We start from the raw sequence: 9,073 nt of genomic DNA, 5'->3' as shown, positions 1-9,073 counted from the left end.
GAAGAAAAGAAGGAAAAAGAAACCACACCACATTTTCATTAAGCAAAAGAAGTTGACATGAAGAGTGAATGATGTATGATTAGTTGATAAAGAGTTAATTAGGCACATCTAAATAAACTGTAAAGATTAATAACAATGATGCCTGACCTCTGGTGGCACCATGGATAAAGCATTGATTCAAAGCAGATACACTGAGGTATCTGGTTCGAAACCCTGGGTTTGTCTGTTTAAGGCACATATGGGAGTTGATGCTGCCTGCTCTTTTCTACCCTGCCTTTTCTCTCTCTCTAAATATAAATAAAATTCTTAAAAATATTAATAATAATTAAATATGTTGGAATCCATGGGAGTCCGAAAGATCAGAGTAACAGGCTTTATTGAAAGGAAGAAAGGAACCCTGCCGGGCACTCCTCTGGGAGAAGAGCAGCAGTACAAGCTAGGGGGACAAATTATATGGGGTCAAGAAAAATTTCGAGCATGTGGGTGTTGAATCAAAAGTCCTGGTGTCTCCAGAGCCCCTCCTAGTGGCGGCTTCTTAGCTTCTTGGAATTCCTCTGTCTCAAGGGCAATAATCCAGTAAGGGTGAGGTCTGACAGATAAGCGGAACATCAAGAGGGCAGTTTGGAATACACATGTCTATCATTTCTCAGCTCTGTGGTTACATATAAAAGAAAGGCAGTTATTAATTTTATAATATACAGTGAGGGGTGATGAGGAGAAAGAGGAGAAAAAATTGGAAAATGATTGCTTCTTCTGGAGAGAACTCAAGAAGGGAACCTTGCCAAGCCAAGTTCCTCATCCACTTAAGGAGGTCATCAATTTCCATGCTGTAAGGCCTGAACCAGGTGATGTCTCTGAAAACCTGAGTGAGGAAGTAAAAAAAATTTTACGAGGTAATAATTGTTAGTTGCTTGTTGCGAGTGCCAAGTGGCCAGAGTGACATGGTGATACATGGTCTCCTGGATGAGCCTCATGAGACGTGCTGGTCTGGTTCCTCTCGAATGGGAGGACATGTGGAGATTTTTAGAGACAGGGAACCTGTTGATGTAAGTTTTTAGAAGGACTGAATATGTGTGGTTTAAAAGGAAGGAAATTTGGAGAACATTCAGGAGGAAACTTCTCGGGCTGAGGGGCGGCTTCTTTCTGCTGTCATCCCTACCTATTTGATATTTCCCTCATGAAGTTCTCCTTGGGGTACTGGGGAATAGGAGTGTAGGACCATTTGATTATAGGTAATCCTAGAGATTTCTCTCATCCCTGCCTGTAGGAACTTGATAAAGAAGGGGGCAAGTATTTGGATAAGGAGGGTTGTATAGCAGGCGGTGAAAGTTCTTCCATGGTAAAGTTAGAGATATTCTTTCCTGGCAGCCCTGGAGAGAGCAGTTAGCTTGAGCTAAAAGATATATTTCATGTCTGTTTGTAGGCTCTTCTTCAGTCAAGATGACCCAGCAATCTTGTCCCCTTACTATGTGAAGGGTAAAAAGACTGAGAAGTGTTAAGACGTGAATGCTATTCATTTTCCTAGTTCTTCAAGGATACGGGAGACCTTTAAGATTAGGGGACCTGTAAGGGTTAAAAGATAGGATTTAGGAGGCTTGCTGATATAGGGTTTCAGATTTTTCTGTTTTGTGAGGGCAGGTTTCAGGTTTGGTGTGAAGGGTTAGGTAGATTTTTCCAATTTTCTGATTGGCAAAGGTCTGCATGTGGTTCTGTAAGAAACTAGTGAACAAACATAAGAGGCAGGGTCTAAAAGTTAGAAAAATAAATAGGAGAGTGAGTGGACCAATGAAAGGCAATAGTCAAGACACCCAGTTTGTGAGAAACCACTGATTCCATGTATACAAATTTGCTGGGCTTCAGAGAGAGAGAGAGAGAGAGAGAGAGAGTAGGAATAAGACAGGGAAGTGGCCAGTCCCCCTTCTCCTAGACCTACTTTTGTAGAGATTTCTAAAGCAACAAGAAGAGGAATTACTTGTACAGCTCATTTGGTCCTTAGATTTATGGGTAGTGTACTAGGAATTGAAAGAGGCTCATGAGGTGGAATTGGGTTGATATTTGGGATGAGATTGATTAGGGTACAGGTTTTGGTCCAATTAGTCAGGAGACACATGTAGGTGTTGGTCTTACACGAGTAGAAAGCCCCTGATTGGTTGATACAGGATGAGAGGTGAATAGAGAATAGAAGGACAACGGGTTGGTTTTGTTTCTCTGTTTCTGAGCTCCAGATGGTCAGGGTAAAGGAAAGAGCCACCTTTAGCAGCAGTGGGAGTTGTCAGGATCACGGTGTGTGGACCTGTCCATGTGAAAGTTAGTCCTTGAGTGATGTACTGCTGGAAGTGCCTCTAGGACAGTCTCTGAACAGTTTGCTGAGTGACCTGTAAATCCTTCAAGTACTTAGGGAAAGGGTGGTTACATTTCTACACTTTGCAGTTAGAGTTTAAGTCCTAGTGACCACTGCTTCTAGCTGGAATTAACAGCAGGTCCCAGCCTACAATAGGCATAGGGCATTGAGAAAAGAGGAATAACAGAGATATTATACATTAAATAAAGCAACTAAATTAGACTGTCAATACTCACAGTAGAGATCTTTGAGGGATAAATAAAATTCAAATATTCAGGCAAGGCATAGTAGATGGCCCTTGTGTTTACAAGAAATGAGATCAGCTTATCTGCTACTTGGAAGAAATACCTTAGTGTCGTGAACAATGTCCTTGGGCCTTCAGTGGCAATTCCCAGAATGCTGGGCAAGGTCAGGTCACAGGTAGCTGGATCAGTGTTAGAAGAGACTGAACCCTCCCTCCATGGAGCAAGGGGGCAGCTTACCTTCTCCTTTCCCTCTTTCCACAGCAGAGGTGTGTCCTGTGATGGGGCTGGGAAGCCTGGCAGGCTTCAGTTCAATGATATTTTTTCCACTCTGAAGCAGGGCCCTGATGGAATCCTATGAAGCCCTTTAGGGCACTAGAGCCTTTAAGAGTGTATGCCAAAAGCTGGTATTTCCTGACTTCTTTTGGGCCTTATTTGCCTTTTCTGTTACTTCCTTGACCATTATAGACCTTAAAAGCCATGCTCAGAAGATCTCACTATGAGGCTCAACTAAGAGAGCAAAACTGGGAATTCACTGTTTAAAGAAGCCTATTAGACCAAGGAAAGAAAAGATTTGATCTGTGGTGGTAAGGTGGTTGGAGACTGTGGAGGGTCTGAGTTAGATCTAGGGTGAGACCTCAGGTGGTGGGTGTTAAGGCAATGCCTAGATAGACTCTGGACTGAGAGTGAGGTTGAGCCTTAGCAGAGAAGACACAATATCACTTCACAGCAAGGAGGTTAAGAAGGGTGGATGTGTGTCTCCTTGAGGCAGGCAGGGAGGGGCTGTAGAGGAGTAGGTTATTTACATATTGTAAGAGAGTACTAGTTTTGAGATTGCCTGCTGCTAAATCCTGAGCTAGTGCTTGCCCAAACAGGTGTGGGCTGTTTTTGATCCCCTGGGGTAAGACAATCCACATAAGTTGCTGGGCTGCATTAGTGTCCAGGTCAGTTTAAATAAAAGTAAAGGCAAACAGAAAGTAAGAGTCAGGGTGTAGAGGAATGGTAAAGAAGGCATTCTTGAGGTTTAGGATTGTGAAGTGAGTGGTGTTTGAGGGAATGTGTGACAGTAATTTGTAGAGATTAGGGACTACTGGATGGAGGGAAATTACTGCCTCATTCATTAGGTGTAAGGCTTGTGTGAGGCAATAAGCCCCTGAAGGTTTTCGAACAGGAAGGATGGGGGTATTGCAGGGAGAGTTCATGGGGATGAGTAAGCTGGTTTAAGAGGCGGGTAATTATTGGTTTAAGGCCTTAGAAACAGACACAGTTACACATTAAACAAAGACTTCACATATTATGAATTAAGGAATTTAAGTGAGTGAGCTTTACTTGTTTCAATTCAAATTATACTAGAGATATTTTCTGACAAACAAGAAGACAAGACAGATTACTTACTCACACAGCTCAATAGATGACTTTATTTTTTGGTTTTTTTAAAGTTTTTTGTGATGGCAGGGAGTTGCCAGCATAGTGGGGAGGAAGAGAGAAAGCAGACAGATGGACAGTGTGAGCAGCTGGATGGAAAGAAGGAGGGTCAGAATCTGCAGGATGAGGAGGAGGAAGGTAAAGTACTGGTGTGGTGCCTTGTGGTCAGAGGAGTCAAAAAGATTTAGAGCTCTGAAGAGAGGGGAGAGGATGAGGGGTAATGGAAGGCACAGTCAGTCTCTGAGGAAGGGTAAGGATGGGTCGAAGAAGAAAAAAAAGACAGCTGAAGCTGGTGGGGTGGGGAGATGGATCAAAGAAGAAAAAGAGACAGAACTGCCAGTCTGTAAGGAGGAAGGAGGGGTTTAAGAACACAGTGGAGAAGGGAGGGGCTCCCAGCCAGCAGGGGAGGACAAAGAGAGACTGGTGAATGAGAAAACAGGATTTAGTGAAGGGAGGGGGCTTTCTGGAGGGAAGAGACTCCAGCAAAAGAGATTTGCTGATGGACTAGAGAGGGGTCCTGAGAGAGGAGTGCCCCGGGGGGTCAGGCAGGAGGGAGAGAGTTGGGAGTCCAAGGAAAAGGAAAGATTAGGAGCGGAGGTTTTAGGTGAGGTTTCTTTGGCCAAAACGATCTGCGTGTAGAACAGAAGGCACAGAAATTAAGGACAAAAGAGAAGGGAGAAGAAAAGCCTGCACGTAAGGAATTTCTGATGCTCTCCCTGTCTGGTGGCAGAAATTGTTAAGTTTTCTTAGGATATTGTAATGGTAGTAGAAAGCAACCTGGCTAGGCACCTAGACTTTTGAAGAGGTTTGTAGAAGCAGGCCACTCGGAGTAGAAACCTCCCAAACTGAACCTCAGAGAGTAGGGTGAGTCTTGAAGGAGTAGAGAAGTCTCTGAGGCCTGAGATTGGGGGGAGCCCATGTTCCAACGGGAGTCTGGCTGGACAGTTTGGACTGAGAGGAGCCCACAGTAGAGGAGACTGGTGAGAGAAGGGGGCATCCCCGCCTTCAGTCACAGTTCTGAGAGGAGAAAATGTCCATAGGAAGAGTCTCAGACAAGAGGTTGTCACCCCAAGGCTGAGATCCCGGGACATAGAAGAGGGGCCTGGCTAGGCATGCCTAGACTTTCATAGAAGTCCATAAAGGAGTAGAGGCAGACCACCCATAGTTATGGGGTCCAAAGTCAAAACTCTCCAACTTGGAAGGGGTGTTTACAGAGAAAAATTTGGAGGCTAACTGGGGAAAAGAAAGGGAGAAACTCCTTACCTTTCTGGCCCAGCAGGGGTTCAGGACAGGGTAAGACTGCCGGCCAATCGACCTACAATTACACGTCCAAACATAATCAGGGAGTAAGCCCGGGATGAGCTGCTGCTGCCCATTGCTTCCCTGGTTGTAAATTTTGATGGCAAAGAGGGATCATCCAGGCAGTTAGTACCCTGTCCTGGTTTCCGCACCAAAAGTTGGAATCCACGGGAGTTCGAAAGACCAGAGTAACAGGCTTTATTGAAAGGAAGAAAGGAACCCTGCCGGGCACTTCTCCCAGGGGAGAAGGGCACCAGTACAAGCTAGGGGGAAAAATTATATGGGGTCAAGAAGAATTTCAAGCATGTGGGTGTTGAATCAAAAGTCCTGGTATGTCCGGAGCCCCTCCTTGGGTGGCTTATCAGTTTCTTAAAATTCCTCTGTCTCGGGGCAATAGTCCAGTAAGAGTGAGGTCTGACCGATAAGCGGAACATCAAGAGGGCAGTTGGAATACACATATCTATCAAAATGTATGATAAAACTATAATGAAAATCCTGAAAGTGCTCAGTATGGAGAGCTCGGAATAACTCAAGCCCCCTGACGCTTCACCAAAACATCAGGAACACTCCAGGTGGCCTCTGCCAACACAACATGCAACATCACTGTCACTCTACAATTAACATCCACACTTTAGTCTCAGCAAATAGACTACCAGGTCCCTCCTAAGATAAACAGCTGCTTACTCCATCCAGGCTGGTTTCCCTCCTTTCCTACATTACAAGTCCCTTCTTTTAATTGCTCTTATCCCTCCCTGTCCATTTCCCCTGGGTCACCTCCCACCCTGATGTCCCCTTCATTTTCACTGCACCCAACAAGCAACTACCCATCTCTCTCCCCTTATTGGAGCAGGAATAGCATCCCCATTGGAGCAGAATACATTATCAGTCTGGACAGCAGAACCCCAAGAAAGGAGCACACCTCCCTATCCTCTTTCTCACCTCTTCTCAATTCATCTCCCTCCCTGCCTGACACAACAGGGAATGTTGTTCCTCTGCAGGGAGGACGCTACCTTGGCCTTCCTACTACCTGGGCAGGAGCCTGTGCTTTAACATACCTCTCTCCCAATGGTGATGTAGCCCTCAACAACCAGTCTCTCCCCATTCCAGTGACTCAGCAACTCCAGCACAGAAGGGCAGTGCAGCTCACCCCTCTCTTGGTAACCCTCAAAATAACTCCGGGAGTTGGGACAGGTTCAGGAGGACCAGCCACCTCTGCCTTAACCTCCCTTATAATTGTCACTGTAGTGTTCATTCTTGCAGGCTGCTGCTTCACTTACCACAAATACTGTATCACAAAGAGACCTTCTGGGGGGGGGGGGGGGTAAGAAAGAGGCGGCACAAAAAATGTATCTGCAGAATGCCTGTGCAATCCAATGTGAAGCAGAATTTAACCACCGGAGGCGGCAAACCAAGCACACCGACTGCCTGAGTTATCTGTTGGGGCTTTACTGAGATATTATTGTCAAATAAAAATTATGTACACTGAAGGAATCCATGTGATCCTTTGAAATACACATAGACGGAAACAGTAGCACAATCATGTTAATTAACACATCCCGCAGCTCACAATCAGTTCTACGTACGTGTGGGGAGAACACTCAGCACGTGGATCTGCCGTACATCCCGCGGCCAGAACTTTACGAGTAAAAGTTTGTACCCCTGGGAGGACATAACACAAACTACTTCAGAACACTATTGGCTACTGACCAATGGAGACCGCACTTTTGGTTTTAAAAGTAAAAACGACATAGATGCAGTTACTTAACGAAGAGAAGAGCCGAGCTCAGGGAGCAGCCTGGGAGCCATTTTAACCCCCACCCCCAAGGAAAGCGCTGGACTCTCGCGGGGACGCCTGAGGGAACTGTAAGTTCCACCACGACATCCAGACTGTATATGAAGAAAGGGGGCTGTGAAACAAAGGTTTAACCTAGAAAAAAGGGAACTCTCACTCCCTACTATGGCCTTTGTTGCCAGTTCCCGGTCTGCAGAAAATGGCACTTGTAGAAAAAAGGGAACGTCCTGGAGGCAGGGCCTGGTTAGACTGCGCATGCGCACCGGGACATCCCAAAAGTACAAAAAAAGCAGTGTATGGGTGGAATGTCCCAGCGGGGAAGCAACAGAGGGTGGGGCCCATTGAGGCCAGGCATGCACAATAACACTGAAAAGGCAGAACTAAATCAAGAAGGTGGCGGAGAGGTACTGCGTGTACCTGAGCTTTACAGCGAAACGTTGTTTTCTAGGGTTAGGAATGTCCCTAAGTCTTTCACAGTTGTGTGTGCACTGATTAAGCATTAGAATGTGAGCCCTGGTTCTTCAGGTTGTTAGGACGTCATCTGATATGCCAAGGTTGTGGGTTCCATCCCTGCATGGGACATAAACAAGAAATCGCTGGTGAATTCTCTCTTTTCCTTCCTCGCTCTCTAAAATGAATCAAAAAATTAAAAAAAAAATTTGTTCCATTTCACACTTGAAATCAATTACCTTCAAATACCTTTGAGATAAACCTGTTTACAGCATAGTGATGAGGCAGGTTACAAAGAAGCTAGAAAAAATTTTTTGCAAGTGTAATGGGAAAACTGAGACTGACAACTGAACTTGCTGAGCAATTTACATCCAAATACAAAAGGTTAACTCCCTAGATATAACATCTAGACCTCAGCTCAGTTTGAGCTCCAGCCCAAATAAAGCAGTAGAACCAGGTGGGCTATGCCAGGACCACCTGCCTTGACTAATAAAACCCTGGTGCTGACAAATCAGTGGGGACCAGGACCCGGAAAAAACCCACCCAGAACAGTTGGTGAATATTCTATTGAGATTTTCTCCTAACTCAGTCTTTCCGAACCCTCAAAACAGAAGGCTGAGAGCACTCGCTTTCTCCTGCTAGCTCACCCCTTTCCCCCAACAGGCTTGCATCTCCTAAACTCTAAGTGTTCCCAAGAGACTTGCAGCCAGAAGAGCAATGGGCAGCTGCAGCGCATCCCAGGGTAATTGCCTAAACCTGTCTCCAAGGTCCCCTTTTTGCTACTGTTCCAGTGCAGGGTCATTTCTAATTCATAAATTTTCTAGAGAGCCAAGGCAGCCTGGCCTAGGCTCTTGCCTGTTTTTTCTTCTATTCTAGACCATTTGGAAAACAGCTGTTAGGCTTGCACTTTGCATGATTAATGTGTGAGCACATGGTAGAGCCACACGTGCATAACGTATGTATATGTAAGACTACGGGTAATTGGACTCAGGGCAATATTTGGGAGATGGTGGATTGCATGCCCGCACTGAGAGGGGCTGTTTTGCTGTTTGTTTGCCTGCTGTTGTGAGAACCTGTTTTTCCTTGCCTGTGTGCTCGCCCACCACTGCAGGAATGTAATAAAAGATAATAGCCCAATGCTTTATGGCTCTACAGTTCCACTACTGTCTGCGTGGTACCAACGTGAACCTCCCTGGCCTCTGTCACCAAAGATCACTGCCTTGAAGCTGATGTCACTGGCTTGAGTAAGTAAGGCTCACTTGTTCTCCTGGAACCTCTGGTCAAGGCACATAAGAACGCAATCAGTGTACACCCAAAATGTGCAACGAAGAATGATGCTTCTTATCTATCTCCCTTTCCGTCTGTCTCTCCCTATCTGTCCCCTCCTTTGTCTCTCTCTGTGTCTGACACGAAAATTAAATAAATAAATAAATAAATCTTCAATTATTGCCCAAGGTACACAAGAGAAAAGCCTTTCAACTTCTCTATTCTATTTCCTCTTCTTTCTCTCTCTTCCCCTCCTGC

At 45.4% G+C, this 9,073-nt stretch overlaps 1 long non-coding RNA gene across 1 annotated transcript; it reads right to left on the bottom strand.

Annotated features, from left to right (window-relative positions):
• Positions 1-376: 376 nt before the first annotated feature.
• LOC136399304 (uncharacterized) lies at positions 377-7,332 on the bottom strand. The gene is made up of 3 exons (XR_010750132.1): positions 7,257-7,332; positions 5,272-5,323; positions 377-862 (listed from the first exon to the last, which is right to left on the bottom strand). It is a non-coding gene; the product is annotated as an uncharacterized lncRNA (long non-coding RNA).
• Between the last annotated feature and the right edge of the window lie 1,741 nt (positions 7,333-9,073).

This window comes from Saccopteryx leptura, chromosome 3 (genome assembly GCF_036850995.1).
Source record: "Saccopteryx leptura isolate mSacLep1 chromosome 3, mSacLep1_pri_phased_curated, whole genome shotgun sequence".
Lineage (NCBI taxonomy): Eukaryota > Metazoa > Chordata > Mammalia > Chiroptera > Emballonuridae > Saccopteryx > Saccopteryx leptura.
Note: the sequence above shows the minus strand (reverse complement) of the source record. Positions and strands in the feature narration are given on the sequence as shown.